The sequence below is a fragment of the Ambystoma mexicanum genome, chromosome 4p, assembly GCF_040938575.1.
Source record: "Ambystoma mexicanum isolate Mex_15411 chromosome 4p, UKY_AmexF1_1, whole genome shotgun sequence".
NCBI classification, from domain to species: Eukaryota; Metazoa; Chordata; class Amphibia; order Caudata; family Ambystomatidae; genus Ambystoma; species Ambystoma mexicanum.
In genome coordinates, this window is record NC_090927.1 from 554,072,526 (window position 1) to 554,092,839 (window position 20,314).

Here is a 20,314-nt window from a genome sequence, read left to right on the forward strand (position 1 = left end):
GGGGATTGCAGTCATGTTTCATGTTGGAAGCCCTATCCAGCACCACCTAACCGTATCACTGTGCTTAGTTAGCATTTCTTTTTCATAGTACACCACCACTCTCGCATTTTATTTTGCCCTATCATGACAAGAGCCCCTTTCATGATTGACATGCAACTTGCTGTCCATACTTCACTACAGAAGAAAGAAAAAAACACTTCTTCATTCCTGTTGTTTATTTGGCATGGGAAGGGTACTTGTCAGGCACAGCAGTAGTGGCATTGACTGACATTTTTTTTATTTTATTTTTGCAAGCCAAAACTGTTGGCTTTGTCAATATTTGTTTTTAACAGGGCTTCAGTTAAGGACACGAAGAGTGCTAATATATATCGGGTGGCTGAAGGCAGATCATACAAAATTTTGATTACACCAGCCGCGGTTTTAAAGCTACAATTAAGTCATTTACTCCGAGAACAGTGATTTCAAAAAACACAGGCAGGCACTGTGAGTTCAACATTTGTTGGCAAGGCTTCATTGAAGCGAGCTCAAGGAGTGCCCGTGGGGAAGTGTTTTGTGCGGAAAGGGGCAGGAACTGGGTGGGCAAATCACCAAGCAACACCTACCGGATGGATGTGTGTCCCTTCTCATTTGCTATTCCTCTTTAGCTGCACTCTAATGCAATATTTTCAGTTAATAGGTGTGGCAAGAGACACCTAATAGACCCACCTAAACAGCACCTTTGCATGATGCTGCAGGTCATGTATCTATGATTGGCCAGGCACTCTACATTCTGGGTTGCTTAACATTTGAGACAAATATTGCACAAGCATGGTGCCATTTAGTTGTTGGTGAAATGTGCAATCGGTTTCCCCTTTTCAGCCGAGAGTGTAGTAATCCAAAGTAGATTACTTGAGGGAAAGAATACTGCTTTTGGTCCACACCTTTGACTGCTTAATGGCTCACAACATTTACGACTACATTATAGATGTATCATACATTTTAAACAAATAAACACAACAAGGTCCCTTTCATAGTGTTTTTTGTGTACTTTGTTTTTTAAACAACAAAACACATTTCTACTTCGTTGAATATCCTACCTTTGGCCCCATGTTCACTGTGCTCCACCCCTCCGCAAGGTTATTATGACTTCATTGCTGCTCTTACTGATCACGGTTAATGCCCCAGACTTGCCATAAAGTTAAAAGAAAACAATCAAATATGTTATGTGATGAATAGGTGCCGCTGCATTGGAAATACACAATCGTTAGGTGGTGATGCAAATCATTGGTCTAGTCTCCTGTTGCTCTACGTTCCCAGTTGTGTGTGTTTTGACATTGCACACACATGAATATATAACATTGGCGAGAAGTGTCATCTCCCTTCACTTGTTGGGTGTGCAGAATATGGCGATAATGGCCATAGGTCCAGGTAGGCTCTAGTGGCTGCCGGACTGAGGTGATGGCATGAAGGTAGCATGGCTGACGGGCCATTATTAATAAATAGTTATCACTGGGCCTGAGCTCTATTAGCACCGCGGTGTCAAAGTACCCCCTTAAATGCAAACAATGATGGAAATGATGACAACCTGGCACTTGAAGGTGGGCACGCAAAGGAAAGTGAAATGTGTGGCCACAGAAAGGAGAAAGGCATTTTACATGGGCAACACTCGAAAGACTCAAAGAGGAGCAGGGGGTGCTTCAGGAGATGAAAGGAGAGGGAGCTGGATAATAGGTAGAATATGCTGACATATGATATAATAGTTATATACTGCCTATACACAATGTGTTTCAAAGCGCTTCAAGGCAAGGGAGGGAACAAGGGAAATTACAATGGGCCTCATTTGGAGTGTTGCGATAAGGCAACAATGGAGCCGGTAGTGCTACCGGCGCAGTTGTTCACTCGCTGAAACATTACAAGTATGCTCGCGGGTGCCGCTCTGGAACGCCTGGTGTTACCATCCTCCCCATTCCCATTGAGCCCTATGGGGCTCAAATGGGAATGGGGAATATTTTTTCTGGACCCCAGAAAAGGGCAATTACCAGGTCCACCAAGGTTGGCATGACCGGGTTATTGCCCTTTTCTGGCCTCTGGAAAACCATTACCAGCAGCAGCCGTGCCCTTAATAAGGGCACAGCTACTGCCTGCCTCGTAATGAGGCCCAATGACATTCTTACAGACCATGAACAGGCATAGGAGAACTGAAGACAGTGGAACGAGGGCAACCACAAACAAGCCAGCAGTAATGAGATAAGCAACACACAATGGCCCCAGGTAATGGATGTGGGGAACGTGGTCCTGCATCTTGAGTCAAAGCCCTGTGTCCCATGCTTTGATAGGAGCCAGCACTCTACCCGGGTGATAATGTACAGCAATGTCGATGGGCAGCGCAGATCGCATAATAACCTTTATGGATCAGTTTTCTCTATACCACATTCTCAAAAAAAAATAAAAAAACATAAGATGCGATTCCAAGTTGATTGTAAAGAAAGAATAATAGGCTACACGGACTCTAATGCCATGCGTGCTCTGTAATGCCAAGTAACCCACATGATATAGACGGAGAGCTATTTAAACATGGCACGAATCTGCTTCTGCTTTTCTCTAATGCTCATATTCATGAGAAAACATATATTTACATATAGACCAGTGGTGTGGGACATGAAATAAAAGTTACAGTGACGTACCACTGCCTCTGTTGTGTAATGTCATGGAACACATGCCTCTTTGTGTGGTCTTCACAGTTATGCCACTCTTAACATACTTTAACGATATATAATACCGCTTCTCCCTCGATCTCTTTCCCAGAGAGTCAAGGGTGATGCACATTGTGTGCTAAGCCATTTTTCAAGTTCTGGAATGGCGCCACGGTGTATGGATCCTGTTACAAGTGCATTCCCAAAGCCTCATTTGATTGTTAGTTTTTGTAATTACTGCACAGTGGGTCGACATCACCTCTCACAGGTGACGTGACCAAGCTGAAGGTGTATTACTATGGATTTGCGTTTGCCTCTTGTGTTTCCTGATCATGAATGGTGTGGCAGAATGCCATTAGTGTGGATACGAGCCTGAGCTTTTTTGATATTTGCCATGCAAATATAAGGTTAACATGATCACTGCCCGTTACGTGTGGATACTCCTGCACACCACAGTATCCAAACGATAGGCCGTCTGAAATGTGAATTGGGCAGCAATCAGTAAAAAGTATCATGTACTTCAAATGTCCATATGTGGCAGCTTAGTATGTCATGTTAGTTGTGCTTATAAACTGCAATTTACGCCAAAAAAGGCATCATGGCGCTGGAGGGGAAGTTTCCATGCGATAATGTCCCTGCAAAAATGTTGTCTGACAAAAAAGTTGTTTGTAGGGACAGTATAACAATGAAAATGCAGAGGACACCCCTGAAACCCCTAAAACCCCCACTCCCCTTGACCCCTATATATGGTCACCATATATAAAGTTGCCACAGCCTTTTCCCGGCAACCTATGTATGGCGACCCTATATATCGGTATAATATTACTAGATACCGAGGAAAATTGCAACAGGAAAAAAAAGGGCAGGCAAAGCAGACCCAGAATTTAAAATAGGAACGTTTACAGATGGGGATGGACAGGAGGCGATTGTCAATGACGCGCAAAGAACAGGGAAGCTTATTCTAGAGTGTGGCGGCTGCCAAAGAGAATGTGGGACCGCCTGTTTCTGGAGCAATGAAAACTGCATTAGAAGAGCATTAGCAGAGCAAAGGGATCCGGAAGGAGTATTTGGATGAAATGTGTCCTGAAGATATTCAGCACCTGATGGACAGTGGAATGAAACTCAATGCAGCTACGAACCGGGAGCCAGTAAAGACTGCGTATGATGTGGAAAATAGACTCACGAAAAGAGAGACCAGAAACATCTCTAGCAGCCACATTATGGACAATTGCACCTGGTTAATAAGATAAGTTGTTTGAGCCAAAAAAAGGGAATTACAATAATTCATAGTGCCAAAGATGGAAGATGCAATGACTGGAGCATGTAAGTGAGGGGGAAAAAGTGGGGACTTTAAACAAGCTCTTAAGTTTGAAGTGACCCCCTTGGCAGACAACACTTACTCTTGTTTCCATGGACAGCAAGGGACACATTGTGACCCTTAGATCATTTACTACAGTGACAGGTTGAGGAAAGGGGCCTAACGAGGACGGCCAAAAAGCCTGAGTCCAGAAGGTGGATGCTGAGGGAGGGCCAATCACCCAAACCTCTGTTTTGTCACCATTGATCTTGAGCTAGTTACTACTCATCCAGTTGCATACAGCCTTCAGACAAGATCTAAATTGATCTGCAGCCTCAGATTGGGCATGATCTAAGTGTACTACAATCTGAGTGTCATCTGCATATAGGTGTAATGACGGAAGCCAAAGGACTGGATGAGCTTGGCTAATGGCTGGACATACACATTAAAACAATAGGGGAAAGAGCTAAACCTTGCAGGAACCCACAATAAGAGATGCTGGGGCAGATTGGAAAGGGGGAGAGAGAGAAAGAGAGAGAGTGAGAGAGAAAGAGAGTGAGAGAAGAGAGAGAGAGAGAGGGAGAGAGGGAGAGAGAGAGAGAGAGAGAGACTGCAATCGATCAGCTAGAAAAGAACAAAACCATGAAAGCACTGAGCCCAGATGCAGATCAGTGCACCAATACCACCCTGATCAGAAAGCCAGGATAGGTTGTCTACTACCGAGACTAGCCCAATTTGGTACCACGACTAGGGTGGAACCTAGATTGGATTGAGTCAAAAAAAGAGGATTTTTCGAGAAAAGAACTAAGAAGGGGAGTAATCAAGGATTTTAATAATTTCATCAGAAAAGGGAGAAGAGAAATAGGGCAAAGGTTAGCCATAAAAAAAGGGGATCCAAAGAAGGTTTTTTTTTCAGGGGGGAATCACTAAGGCGTGCTTCAGAGAGGGATGAATACAACAAGTGGACAAAGAGTGATTCACCGGAGAGGTGACCTCAGAGGCAATTTCAGACATAATTGTTTTCAGAGTAGAAAATGGAATGAAATCCAATGGGGAAGACAATTTAAGATTATTCATGGTCCTTATAATATCATTTGGGTTAAAGGAGGGAAAATAAGACCAGAAATGAAGATGATTGACATCCAGCAATGACAGAGGCGCAATAAATGTTTTCTTTATGGATAAGATCTCGACAATTCAGAAAAGCATTAAGCTTCAAAGGGAACATGACATAGTCCCCCAAAATTCCCTGGACAGGAATATTATGTCAGGCAAAGGGGGAAACTCCAAGAGTCAGAAGAGTCAAGAAATTCCAAGAGTCAGAAGAGAAAATCTTTCCTCTCCTGTCGGCTCTAAAACCCACTAAGAATTCACTTTTCCCCTTACTTAAATAAGCTGCAAAGTGCATAGAATTAGACCTAACTGCATTCATGACCAACTTTATAAATGTGTCCTTTAATCAGGGGATTGTTCCAGATGACCTGAAATTGTTGGTCATCTCTCCTATCTCTCCTATGCTGAAGAAGCCAAATCTAGATCCTGATGATCTTCATAATTAACATCCCATTGCAGGTCTTCCATAGTCAGGAAAAATCCTGGATTTTGGCCCAAATTTGGGATTGAAACAGCGCTGACTGTGGTATGGGACGAGTTGTTGCAAGCGGGGTACGATGGTAAATTATCCCTACTCATAATGCTCGGTCTATCCGCGGCATTTGACACGGCGGACCACAGTATCCTGCTCTATCGTCTAAAAAGTACAGGAAATGTCTCAGAAAGTGCATCTGACTGGTTTGTAGCCTTTCTGAGTGGGTGCATACAGTGTGTACAGTTGGGGGCTCCCTATCAAAAAATTATTTCACAATTTTGTGGGGTCCCACAGGGATCTGGACTTTCACCTCTCCTGTTCAATATCTACTTCCGTCCACTGATGGACATTTAAGGAAAACATCAGTTTTCAATGATAGGCAGACGATACGCAGATGTATATTGGACTTGACGACTTTAGATGATTCACTTATCAAGGTGGGTATATGCCTCAAAGAAATAGGGGATTGGATGGCCTTAAATTGGCTGCAGATTAACCCAAGCAAAATGGTGGTGATTCTCTTTGGACCAAAACACCTACTGAAGGGGAATAGCAGTCCACCCCACCTCTATTCTTAGTTTAAAGACAGAAGAATGTTTCTAAAGTAAAAAATCTAGGGTGCATATGGCAGATTGACCTGGGCTGTGACGGACAGGTCTAAGCAAAAGTTCAGTCAGCATTCTATAACATACGGCTGTAACGACACGCCCTCCCGTATGTGTCTGAGAATGATCGTGCTATGTGGTAGGAGCGCTAGTTAATTCAAAATTGAAGTATTTCAATGGCCTCCTGACTGGAGCCCCTGCCAAACAAATCTATTGCTTACAAAAGGCACAAAATACAGCAGTTACACTAGTATTTGGGATACCAAAACACACCCCAATCTCTGGTCTTCGCTGCTCTCTCCATTGGCTAGCAGTGGATGATCGCTAAAAGTTCAAGATTAGTCGCCTAGTGTTTGAATACATACATGGTCTGGCACCAAGCTGAATGAGGACAAGCTAATACCATACCAAACTACTAGGTTCTTCAGATTGGAAGACAAACATTTACTCATTATCCCTAAGAGACACTCCGTTGCTAGGAGAGATGGTAGATTCTCGGTCTTCAGCCCAGATTGTGGAATAGTCTCCCTGTGAATCTAAGGAAAATGAACTTGCTCCTAACATTTCGAACAAGACTTAAAACCAATATTTTCAGATAGGGTTTTCTGTTAACGTATGGGCTATTGTCAACACAATTGGTGATTATACTTTGCCTGATGAAATATTCCATCTGCTACAGGATTCGATTGGTTTTGTTGCTTGTGCTTTTACAAATAAAAAAGAGAAACATCACACTGCTAGACTCCAGAGAAAATATTTCTTGTCGAATTAGATCAATCTTGTCAATGCAGAAAGAAAAGAGAGAGCCGCATCAACGCCATACCATCTACGACATGGTGTATGAGATAAAGCAAGATTAGATATGGGAAGGGATAGCACAACTTAAAAAAGAATAATAAAGTGATTGGACCATAATGCACAAAAAAGATGGGAATACCTCTGTCAATTGCAGTCGGGGAGAAAAGTAGGTCTAGCATGTTACCCAGGTTCTGGGTTGATCCAATGATCAGTTGGGGAGAATGGAGTGCAAGTTGAAGTCACCTGCTATGATCAAGTCAAGAAGGTGATTTTAAGGGTCTGCAGCAAGTTCTAAAAAAGCAGAATTAAAAGCCTGGTCACGACCAGGTGGGCGATGAACTATCAGTATGTGAAGTTTTAGATGCACATATAGGGATACGGGCAAGCATAGCTTCTATTTGGATACTATGGACAAGAGGTAGGATAGAGCAGGTAAAGTAAAAATTAAATATCAATGCAAGACCTCCGCCAGAATGGGGTTATCTTCTGTCCATGCACAAAACTCCATAGTTGGGTGGTAAAGCTTGAACCAGGGCTGAAACAGTGGCACCACAGAACCAGGTCACTGTGACACAGCTAAGGTCAGGAGAATGGTCATGCAACAAGTCATAACAGTGAGTTGCATGAGCCACCAATGAGTGGGAATCAAACAGAAAAAAAAGCACGTGATACAGTGAGGGTTGGTGCAATGGCTGCAACATTAGCGGGGTGAGTACAGGGATTGCTGTGTCCAGAAGGGCATATTTCAATAACATGTTGTGTGAATAGGTGGTAGTGATGGGAGCAGTACCAATGTCAGTAATCCAGGGCCAGGCTGGGACACAGATGGGCACAGATGGATTTGATTTAGGTGTGGCTTTGCTGCATAAGAAGCACTCCTGCTGCACTTGTCCGCTGCACTCCTGAGACAATCTATTGTTATATCGTCACACAATATAGCCAGGAGCCCATCATGATGTAGCTGGTATGTAGACAGCGAGGAAAGACTCCAAATTGAAGGGTGTGAGTCAGAAAATAAACAGCAGTAGCAAATAGCAACCAGGAATGAGACCCTGGCATACTGTAAGAAGCCAGGCAACCTCCTCCTGAGTACTTCGGCTACAAGGAAAATAAGAACAAACTAAAATAATTGAGGAAACACAACATTAACTAAAATAATAAAAGATGACATAAGAACTGAAATGTGGCAAATAATGACAAAATATGCATACAGTCACACATCTGGGCACTGAGAGAACTCCTGTCCCTAAAATGAAAGGAAACAAACTTGAATAAATGAATCAAATCCAAAGCAAATCAAAATAACAGAGCCAAGACGCACACATCCGTTCCTGTGAGTAGTAGCCTCTCACTGAGGTTTCATTTTAAACGTTCTATTGACTCTCATAAAGCACATCATACTGATGTCAATTGATGCCCCTTATCTTCTTACTCAAATATTTAAGCTAAGAGGAAGGATAGTATAGAAGTACAAAAAGGCATCTCAAGTTAAATTCCTCTTACCAGCACTATGGTGACTCTTTAAAACAAACCCCAGCCCAATTCTTTAAAGTTAACTTGATGAGTATGGTGGCAGAGGAACTTTGTCACAGTAGTAAATAAAAAATACAGCTTAATCCTATTAAAAGATATAGTGATTCTTGAAGGGTTGAACAACTAAAATTGAATTGGCAGGAAACCCACTAAACTCTTGGTAAGATTTCTGATACCACTCCCAGGTGGAGTGACTGGTTTCCTCCTTGGTTATATAATCTGCAGGACAAAAGTGAAATATTTGATAGGGGATAATTAGATCAGGAGATTCTTTGATGTGTGAAAGGCAGGGATGAGGGGAAGACCAGGGAAGCCATAGGAAGAAGATGGTAACCATCACTTCCTTCTAACCCCCTCATCTCCTGACTTAATGCAAAACATGGACTCTGATCATGGCAAATGGAGTATAACATCTGTAACAGAAACAAGGATTGGCCCTTAGCAGAAGCCATGAAGGAGGACTAATCCCATGTTGAGATTTGACTATTTAGTGAAATCACCTGCTTGGTGAAAACCGTTTGAGAGCCATCCTATACAATCATCTTTAAGTAGGAAGATTGATATGGATTTCCTGATGGAGCTAAAGCGGCTTAAAGTCCCATGCATACGATTAAAACATGATTTCCAGGAGTTTTGGCGGCTCTCTGCTCACTGCTTTTCTGTTGGAAGAACAGTTTGCCTAATACTGAAAACTGCTGACACCCAGGGATCCTGCCCAGGAAGGTGCCATTAATCTGCATGCAACTCTGAAGCATTTCCCTGGACTGGGAAAAGCAGGGCAGCATCATTTTCTTCAAGAGGGCCCACAGCCTGCTACAAGACAAAATGTGCTGCCTCTGGCAATGCTGAGGACAGGCACCAGCATTTCTTGGTCTGATCCACATTGAGTAGATCGTTCCGATAACAAATTACCATTGACCAGTTGACATGTACCTACATGCCCACTGACTGCGTGCTTTATGATATGCGTCACTGCCTCAGGCCACTGGGAGAATCCAGTTGAGGTGTTCAGTGCATGCCACTATGCGCTGATCTATATGTTCAAGACATACTCGCCACATCAACTTCTCACGACCAATGTACCTGCTTCTTCAACTTCAAGTCACCCTTTCAAAATACAGCAGCTACACCTGGTACCACTGCCGCCTGGAGCTGTACACTGTCGTGCTCTTTGAGTTGCCCATGAGCAGCTGGCAACCATGCTTGAATCCCATCTACACATTCACTGATTGTACCATAACTCGAGCTACTGGGAAATCATCAAGAAGCCTGTATTTAAACTCTAAAACCATTACACAAAGACTAAGGTAGTGTGAATACAATAGAGGCCCCTAAATATCCTTTTCCAGGTTCTGTCCCCCTCCAACTCTTGGGCACCAGATACAGTTAGGATACCATGTCCTACTTTAGAAAGACATTGTAAGAATGTCTGCATTTCTGCTTGTTTTTCTTCACTCCTGTCATTCATACTCATTTTCTTCAGCACATAGTCCCTAGTTTGCCTTGATCTGCATGTTTATTTTATTGGAGATTTATTGTTTGGTGTTTATGACCGCTTGTCTGTGTTGGATGAACGGAGCTGTATGTTTTATAAACCTTGTGTGGGCACTCATTTTATTTTGGTAACATAGGGCTATTGTTGTTTGGAGACTTCCATAGTAATTCAGACATCCCCAGAGAGTACGGTCTGACCTCGGCCCATGTTACCTAAAGAGGCAAAGGAGGTTTTCAGCACACTTGGGTGGCATTTTCACCTTCATGGCCATATATATTCTGCACTGCTGGGTAGAAAATAAGGTATGGAAATCACACCACCTGCCCCCCCCCCGTATTATTCCCAGGAATTGGTCATTTCATAAAGCATGTTCAAATCAACATGTGTAAACTCTGATTCTTGAATGTTTTTAAGAGACTCATGTTTTGGGACATTTTCAGTATAAATGTTGTTTGTTTGTTGAAAACTGTCTGGCAGCATCAGTAAACAATTGGACAAAGTTGTGAACTGGATAGCCCAGCCCCTTTGATGAGCAGCAATTACCCTTGAGATGGATGGGGATACAGACCTCACTCATAAATCAGTAATGGAGCCGACTCAGGAAGTTGACAAACTGTTTTAATATCAATTATCTAAAACAGGGAGCATAACGAACATCAACACAATCGCTTGATCTTCAAACTCAAAGTACTTTAAGAAAAAACTGTACTCTTATAAGCAAAATGTGTCATTAATGACGTATAAATCACATGTGTACTAACATCATCCTACGTGGCAAACTACAAAAACATATAAGCATGGGCTATTGGTTCTGAGTGAACATCTAGATATATGAGCCATACTAGTGTAAAAAAAGTGTAACTATGTGATTGGTTACTCAACATCAGGTGGGGGAACTAAGCCCTTCCTTCAAAATGACCATTATGAATGTCACTAAATACACGATGTCCCGTTGTGTTACACACAATAGGACCCCTAAATACGCAGATCCTCTACAATTGGTTGGCACTCGATCCACCTTCAGTACTTTTCCACCTATGTTAGCATCCTGCAGGCTGCCCATCCAGTTGCTGGTGAGGATGCCTTAACTTTAGCTTCCCACCAATTAGCATATCGATCCATCATCACCTCAGTGGTCTACTGTCAATTATGCTTTTGAATTTTGTCCTTGAGAGTGTTCTTAGCTCTGAGAAAATGTGGGAGTGAGAAGCACAGTCTGACTCTGTGCGTAGGTGTGACCACCTTGTTCATCCAACTTCATGCTTCCATGTGAATAGAGACCATGGAATCAAGCTTTTTGTGTAAATTAATTTTGTTTTTCAAATAGACCTCTGATGTCTTCCTTGTTAGGTTCATGCCTTCTGAACAGGAGTTTGATCTTTCACACAAATTTGGATCCAAAGTCAATTCGCTCCAGTTTTGATAAGGCCTTGACTTCTTGGCTCGCTGAGCCTTGTCTTTTAATGATATTCTGCTTGTAATCCACTTCACATTTTACTGTGACAAACTGAACTGAGGCCTTTTGCTAATGTCCAACTTGCTATAATACATTTAGTGGAAACATCCATAATTCTCTCATTACTATGCATGTATACATTTGGTGCTTGCTGCAGTCTATTTACTATAAATCCATCTGTACACGTGTAAAATGACTTGACATATTCATCTGTTTCTGTGGCATAAGCTTCTTCACCTTGAGCCCAAGATGTCACCTATCCTTGTTGCTTTCTTGATACCTTATACAATATCTGCATTCTCTGGTCACCTCATCTCTTTTATGTACTTCATCTTCAGCTCCATGTAACATATACTGGCAATGGTTTCTGAAACTACCATTCATACGTGCCCTTTATTGGCTCTGCTTCTTCAGGGATTTCATTGAAATTGCCATCATATTTCTTTGTATGTAGAAATGGTATTCTCAATGGGCACCTTGGCTCCCAGATTCTCTTAGGTACTGCTCCTTTTAATGGTACTGGACTGAGTCCATACTCTTCTCTTTGTCGATTCAGCTGTTCTGTATACGTCTCATACTTTGGTTTCCAGCATACAGGTAAAAGGGGTGGGTCGATTGAGGTGGGGGTACGTGGCTCCTCCACTACACTCCCCCTCTGGGCGAATCATCGACTGCTCTCACTTCATCCTTCACATCCAGGCTTCTTGGCCTGAAGAACAACTTCTTTGGAACCCATATCTTTATCACTCCCTTCAGGCATCCTGCTGTTTTCACATGCTCATCCTTATTCCATGTCATAAACTGGCATTGTCCACTTGGACTACAGTAGATCCATCTTCCCACATATTTCTTATGATCCTTTGGATACAGGAACATTTTCTCCTCAGGTGCATGGATACTAGCATTTACAAAGTCTCTGATCTCTTCATCTGTCAAGTCTTTGGGCTTCCATCCTGATTCAACATCGATCATAATCTTCATCCCTATGGCTTTCTTTGCTGTCTTCTGGCATTGTGAGATTATTATCTTGATCACACAGAATCCAAGCAATATCATCACTATCAGGGCTCCAGGGAACTTGAAAATGTCTGCTATCCATTGTGTAACCCAAGAGAAGAGTGATCCAAACCAGCTGTCATCAGCAATGTCTTCTACTTCCTATATCATCTGGTCATGGAGTTTTGTCCCCATGTCTGTGGCCTCTGGTCCCATTCTCATCATCATGAGAAGGTATAAATGTGCAACATGATTCTCTGATTTTTGCACAAACACCTCCATCCATTGCTGTAATCATGTCCAGAGCATACCTGTCTCAATATTCATCAATTGTATGGCTCTCATCTCTTCTCTGATCTCATTGAATCCCTTTATTGTAGTGTTAATTGTCTGCAGCAATTCCCATCTGGTGATCTGGATCCACTTGGTGTTTGCTCTAACCTGGATAGCTGGCATGAAGTGTCATGATGCCTACCTCCAAGGAGCCAGGTCCGACCCAGCAACCCCAGAGGCAGGCATCATTCCCCCCAGGAAAGTGCCAGCGGGCCCAAGCTGGGGCCCTTTGGACACAGTCCTGGCACCTTAGGCGCCAGGCTCATGTTGGACCCCTGTCCTGGCGCCTTAGGCGCCAGGCTCATAAAGCTAGACATGTGTTCAAGTGTTTTAATGTGCACTTACCTGATGCAGACCATGCTGCTACATCCAGGCCCTCTTGAGGCCTGAATGGAACTACTTTACCTGTGGGACTACTTTCCACCTGGGTGTGGTCGGGGAAAGATACATACCTGATCGGTGGAACGATACATACCTGGAACTTCTTCCAAAGCTATTTCAACCACCCCCGATCAGCAACTCACGCTTCGCGTTGTTCTGCTCCTCGCAGCTAGACGCTCACCGTGTCAGCTCCTGTATCTGGACTTCAGCCACGCCTGTCAGCATCCTGGGTCACCTGCAAAGGGAGATAAGAGAGAATTGAAGAGAAAGAAGACCTTACCTGCTAAAGCTGCATCACGGAGACATCACACCGACGATCCTGAAAGGGAAGACATCATGTTTAAAAGCATTTCGCTTCGATCGCTGCAGCGCTGCATTTCACTCACCTTTCCTGGGCACCTCCATCTTCAGCAGCGATCATCCGGATCCGCAGCCACTTCCCAGAGCCTAGAGAGAAAAAGACAAGAACACAAGGTGAGAGAAGGAAGGGAATAGGAAAAGCTCAGTTTCCTTCTAAGACTTACCTGTTGTGTCATTCCCATTTCATTTCGGGTCCTGCCGCTTCCTGGCATTCCGGACCCCGGCCCCTATGGGGAAAAAAGACAAATACATTGAATGAGCGAATGCAAAGACATTACCCGAACGCTCATCCAGAACTTACCTGTTATTTACTGGAACTGCACGTTTCACTTCGGGTCGGCGCCATATCTCCGGCATTCCGAACTCCGGCCCCTAAGGGGAAAAAGACATAAGCGTTAGCGCTTGCTGCAATAAGACAATGGGCCTCATTACGACCCTGGCGGAGTGGGATACCGCCAGCGGTAATCGCGGCGGACCCGTCCGCCCTACTACGAGTTCCCTTAGCGCCATGGAGGTTTTCTCCGCCTGGTTTTACCGGGCGGAGAAAACCATGGCGCTAAGGGACCTCGTTGTTAATTACGCCGCCGTACTTTACGGCGGCGTAATTAACTCCTTCCCCACTCCCATTATACCCTATGGGGCAAGAATGGGAATGGGGAAGGGTAAAATGGGGATTGGGGATTTACCGCTCCGCCAAGGTCGGCATGGGGTGGTAAATCCGCCAACCCCCATGGCGCTATCGGCGGCTTTCCGCCATGCTCCGCGGTGCATTTAGCACCGCGAATTCCGCCAGGGTCGTAATGAGGGCCAATGAACATTATTATTAAGCTTGAACTTTTGAACTTGCTACAGAACTCTTACAGCGCCTTACCTGAATAGTCAAGCTTATTTGAACTCCCATCAAACCTCAATCCAGTGAAGTAACTGGGTTTCAACGCGCCCCTGCATTAGAAGCAGGATGGAGAACTCATCCTTCAAGACCCTAAGGTGAGACTTCACGGGGAATCGTGGAAGGGTATCGTGGAGGGTTGGAAGGGAGTGGAAGTTTGAGCATTATTCCGTCAGTAGGTAATACTCCCTTTTCACGCACAGGAGAATATTCCTGCGAGCCAGAGAAGCCAGAGTAGAGGGGCCCTACCTGTCCATCCTCAGAGTCCTGCGCTTCACCATTGAAGAAGCATCAGCACTCGAAGCCAGACCTGCGCCTCTGTGGGAATCAGGTGAGCGTGACAGAACGTGAAGCCTACCTACAATTTCCCACCCAGGCGCTATGGAGACTTCCGAGACAGATCAGCTGGCCCAGCTTTTGGGGGAATTATGGGCAGAAGTGCACTCAGCCCGCCAGGAGACTAACGCTCTCAAAAGAGAACTGATCCTATCCAAGGAAAGAACAGATGACCTGGCCAAAAGGTTATTGCAGGCCCAGGCAGGGCATACTCCTTTATCTAATTCCGGAGGTACTTCCACATCAATGGGTTTGAATAACCCGGTACAAATCAATCTACCTGGACACATGCCTTTGGCCCCGCCTGAACGTTTTTCGGGGGATCCCAAGAAATATGCCGTCTTTATGAACCAATGTCGTTTACACTTTCTATGCAGACCCGGGGCCTTCCCTAACGACCAGACCAAGGTAGCCTTTATACTATCTTACCTCAGTGGCAGTGCTGCCGATTGGTCTATTCCATTGGTAAATCAGAATGATCCCATTCTCCAGAATTTTCAGGGTTTCCAGGCCAGCATGGAAAGATTGTTTGTTCGACACTCTCAAGGACAGGCCCTTGATAACGAACTGCTATCCTTACGACAAGGTAATCAGGATCTCCTGTCCTACGTTGCCACCTTTAATAGACTGGTTGTGGAAACTGGATGGCCAGAAAACAAAAGGATCACATTGTTTCATCGAGGCCTGCGCGGAGAGCTTAAGGATGTTCTAGCTCAGATAGTAGATCCACCCCACTTCTGCGCAGACTACATAGACTTGTTGGTTCAACTTGATCACAGACTTCAAAATAGAAAAGCAGATCGGTTCATGTATGAAACCCGATACCGATCAAAACCCACGCTAACTCCAAGAGTACCGACATATCCGAACCTATGCAAATCGGCGGTGTTAAAGGACCATTAACGCAGAAGGAACGAGAGAGAAAGCGGCAAATGCAACTTTGTCTGTATTGCGGGACTTCCGGTCACTTTCTTCGAAATTGTCCGGTTAAACCACCTAAGAAGGTGGTTGGAGCCACTGATAACGATTTATTGACACCTGATTCGGGAAACGACTTAGCCCGACAAGCGTAGGGGTCCGCTTGCCGAGCTTGAAAACAAACTCTTTGACCTTGCATTTTGTCATGCCAATGGTGCTCGTGGACCCAAAACAGCCTCAGCAGTTGCATGCTATAAAAGCATACATCGACAGTGGAGCTATTGGAAATTACATAGACCGTGAATTGGCTTCCAGGATTAAGCTCCCTCTCCGCCCGAAAGTAACCCAAGATGTCATTACTACAGGGCCTGTAACGCATTCCACTGTTGAATTGACACTGGTGGGTCAGGATGGACATCGACGAGCAATCGTGTTTGATGTGATCAAGGCCCCACAATTTCAAGTAATTCTTGGAATTCCTTGGTTAGAAACACATAATACCAGAATTGACTGGCGAGCAAAGAAGATAAGTTTTCCTGATTGTGAACCAACTTGTTATCCAAGAAATCCAGTTATGGGTCTAGCCTCAGCAACTTCCACCCCTGTACAGCTACCGTCAGAATACCAAGAATTCCAAGACGTTTTTCAGAAGGAACAGGCTAACACGTTACCTCCCCATCGGTCTTATGATTGCCAAATCGATCTGTTACCCAATGCTCAACTACCTTGTAGTATGATTTATGTTCTTACGGAACCTGAGAACCTGCATTTGCGTCAGTATTTAGATCAGTACCTAGCCAATGGTTTTATTCGCCCGTCCAAGTCTCCTGTCTCCTCAGCTCTGTTCTTTGTGCCGAAAAAAGAGGGCGACCTTAGAACATGTATAGACTATCGCGCCCTAAATCAAATAACGATTAAGAATCGTTATCCTCTGCCCCTGATCCCTGAGCTTATCGACCAGGTGAAAGACGCTTGTGTGTACACCAAGTTAGATCTCCGAGGACCTTATCACCTGGTGCGTATAAAAGAAGGCGACGAATGGAAGACTGCATTCCGAACCAAATTTGGGCTCTTCGAATAGCAGTTGATGCCCTTCGGGTTGTGCAATGCACCTGCCGCCTTTCAGTACTTTATGAATGATGTTCTTCGGGAACTTATCGATGTCTGTGTCATTGTTTATATTGACGACATCCTGGTGTACTCTTCTTCAGAATCCGATCACAGAAAACATGTTAGGGCAGTTCTTGAGAAATTGCGCCAGCACAGACTATTTGCAAAGCTCGAAAAATGCGTTTTTCATACCACAGAAGTTGAGTTTCTCAGATTCATCCTGACACCTCAAGGAGTCCGAATGGACTCGCGAAAGGTGGATGCCATCCTCAAATGGCCATCTCCTAGCTCGGTGAAGGGACTTCGCCAATTTTTATCGAAGATTCATCCCGGCATTTTCCTGAACAGTCCAACCCATCACAGCTCTCCTAAAGAAAAACAAACGCTTTGAATGGACTCTTGAGGCCGAACAAGCCTTTCAGGACCTGAAAACCAAATTCACCTCTGCACCTGTATTGAAGCACCCGCACCCAGATCTCCCTTACATTGTGGAAACCGACGCATCCAGTTCGGCCATGGGAGCTGTCCTGTCGCAAAGAGACCCAGAAACTAACCAACTACACCCTGTGGCTTTTTGGTCCAGGAAATGTTCTCCTCCTGAAATCAACTACGCAATTACCGACAAAGAGTTACTGGCTATTAAATCTGCTTTCAAGGCTTGGCGTCACTACCTTCTCAGGGCAAGACACACCATCACCGTAATTACGGACCACCGAAATTTACAGTATTTAAAGACGGCCAAAGCTCAATCTTCACGACAACTCCGATGGGCTCTATTCTTTGCGGAATTTGATTTTGTGATTACATATCGCCCTGGCTGCAAGAATGGTAAAGCGGACGCCTTATCCCGGATTGGCATGGAAGAACCCAATTCGAGTTTAGAACCTGTACCAATCATACCTGAACAAAGAATCTTAGGCCTAACTTCATTGCAAACTATTGAGGACATCCAAACGCAAGTAAAACAACTTCTAGACTCTTCAGCCTTACTGGAATGGAGTCAAAAGGGTCCTCATTCCACCGTTAAGGATGATTTACCCTACTTCCAGGAGCGGTTGTTTCTGCCAAGTAAAGAATTGCAAGAACTTGTTATTGCCCATCATCATGAATCATTAATGGAAGGACACCCTGGTACCGCTAAAACGGAGGAAAAAATCAAACGCCACTTCTGGTGGCCTTCTTGGAGAAAAGACATAAAGTCTTTTGTATTGTCTTGCGGAATTTGCGCCCAAAACAAGGGTCAAAAGAAAAGGCCAGCCGGCCTACTTCAACCCTTGGATATTCCACCGGCACCATGGCACACCTTGTCAATGGACTTAATAACTGACCTGCCTCCTTGTGCTGGTTACAACACTATTCTTGTAATTGTGGATCTATTCTCCAAAATGGCCCACTTTATCCCTTTAAAAGGTTTGCCTTCAGCTTCCACCTTGGCCAAGGAATTTCTGGAGAATATAGTTCGCATACATGGTTTCCCTTTCATATTAGTCTCGGATCGTGGAAGTCAATTCATCTCCCATTTTTGGAAGAAGTGTTGCCAACTAGCACAAATAGATGTGCGGTTATCCACCAGCCACCACCCCCAGACTGACGGACAAACCGAGAGAACCAATCAGACTCTCGAGCAATATCTTCGGTGCATGTTACACCAATCCGAGTTAAATTGGAAAGACATCCTTTGGATCGCAGAATATGCATACAACAATTCAGTGCATTCTGGAACCGGACAAACTCCTTTTTATACTTTGTATGGTCACCTTCCTCGGACCTCTGACCTAGATCCACCTCTGACCCTGGAAATACCCGCAGTAAATCATCTGCATTCCACAATAACCCGAGCCTTCAAATAAGCTGCAACTCATTTACAGCAAGCCAAGAAAAAGTATAAAGAAAACGCTGATTTGCACCGAAGTAAAACTCTGCCTTACCAAGTAGGAGACCAGGTATGGCTAGCAACGAAACATTTACCCCTCAAGGGCCCGCGAACCTTCAATCCCAGATTCATAGCACCTTATCCCATCAAGGCTATAATCAATCCCCTGGCCTTTAAACTGGATTTACCGTCCAACATACGTATTCATCCAGTTTTTCATGCATCACTTTTGAAGCCAGTACAACCAGGGACCCGACTGTCCAAGCCTCCAGACCCAGTTCAAATTGAAGGGCAATTAGAATTCGAAGTTAAAGACATTTTAGACTCCAAGGTGTTAAAGTCAAAACTCTTCTATCTTGTTGACTGGAAGGGATATGGACCTCAGGAGAGATCGTGGGAGCCTAGTAACAATGTTCACGCACCTCGATTAATACAAAGGTTCCACCGGAGATTTCCGAACAAGCCAAAACAGCCGGAGGGAACAACCTTGGGAGGGGCCTTGAGGGGGGGTACTGTCATGATGCTTACCTCCAAGGAGCCAGGTCCGACCCAGCAACCCCAGAGGCAGGCATCATTCCCCCCAGGGAAGTGCCAGCGGGCCCAAGCTGGGGCCCTTTGGACACAGTCCTGGCGCATTAGGCGCTAGGCTCATGTTGGACCCCTGTCCTGGTGCCTTAGGCGCCAGGCTCATAAAGCTAGACATGTGTTCAAGTGTTTTAATGTGCACTTACCTGATGCAGACCATGCTGCTACATCCTGGCCCCCTTGAGGCCTGAATGGAACTACTTTACCTGTGGGACTACTTTCCACCTGGGTGTGATCGAGGAAGGATACATACCTGATCGGTGGAAGGATAGATACCTGGAACTTCTTCCAAAGCTATTTAAACCACGCCCGATCAGCAACTCACGCTTCGCGTTGTTCTGCTCCTCGCAGCTGGACGCTCACCGTGTCAGCCCCTGCATCTGGACTTCAGCCACACCTGTCAGCATCCTGGGTCACCTGCAAAGGGAGATAAGAGAGAATTGGCGAGAGAGAACACCTTACCTGCTAAAGGTGCATCACGGAGACATCACACCGACGATCCTGAAGGGAAGACATCATTTTTAAAAACATTTCGCTTCGATCGCTGCAGCGCTGCATTTCACTCACCTTTCCTGGGCACCTCCATCTTCAGCAGCGATCATCCGGATCCGCAGCCACTTCCCAGAGCCTAGAGAGAAAAAGACAAGAACACAAGGTGAGAGAAGGAAGGGAATAGGAAAAGCTTAGTTTCCTTCTAAGACTTACCTGTTGGGTCATTCCCATTTCATTTCGGGTCCTGCCGCTTCCTGGCATTCCGGACCCCGGCCCCTATGTGGAAAAAAGACAAAGACATTGAATGAGCGAATGCAAAGACATTACTCGAACGCTCATCCAGAACTTACCTGTCATTTACTGGAACTGCACGTTTCACTTCGGGTCGGCGCCATATCTCCGGCATTCCGAACCCCGGCCCCTAAGGGGAAAAAGACATAAGCGTTAGCGCTTGCTGCAATAAGACCATGAACATTATTATTAAGCTTGAACTTTTGAACTTGCTACAGAACTCTTACAGCGCCTTACCTGAATAGTCAAGCTTATTTGAACTCCCATCAAACCTCAATCCAGTGAAGTAACTGGGTTTCAACGCGC

The 20,314-nt window shown here is 44.7% G+C and overlaps 1 protein-coding gene across 2 annotated transcripts in view; it reads right to left on the reverse strand.

Annotated features, from left to right (window-relative positions):
- Nucleotides 1-20,314, reverse strand: part of CSMD1 (CUB and Sushi multiple domains 1) — a 5,442,057-nt gene that overhangs the window by 323,883 nt on the left and 5,097,860 nt on the right. The window lies entirely within an intron of this gene.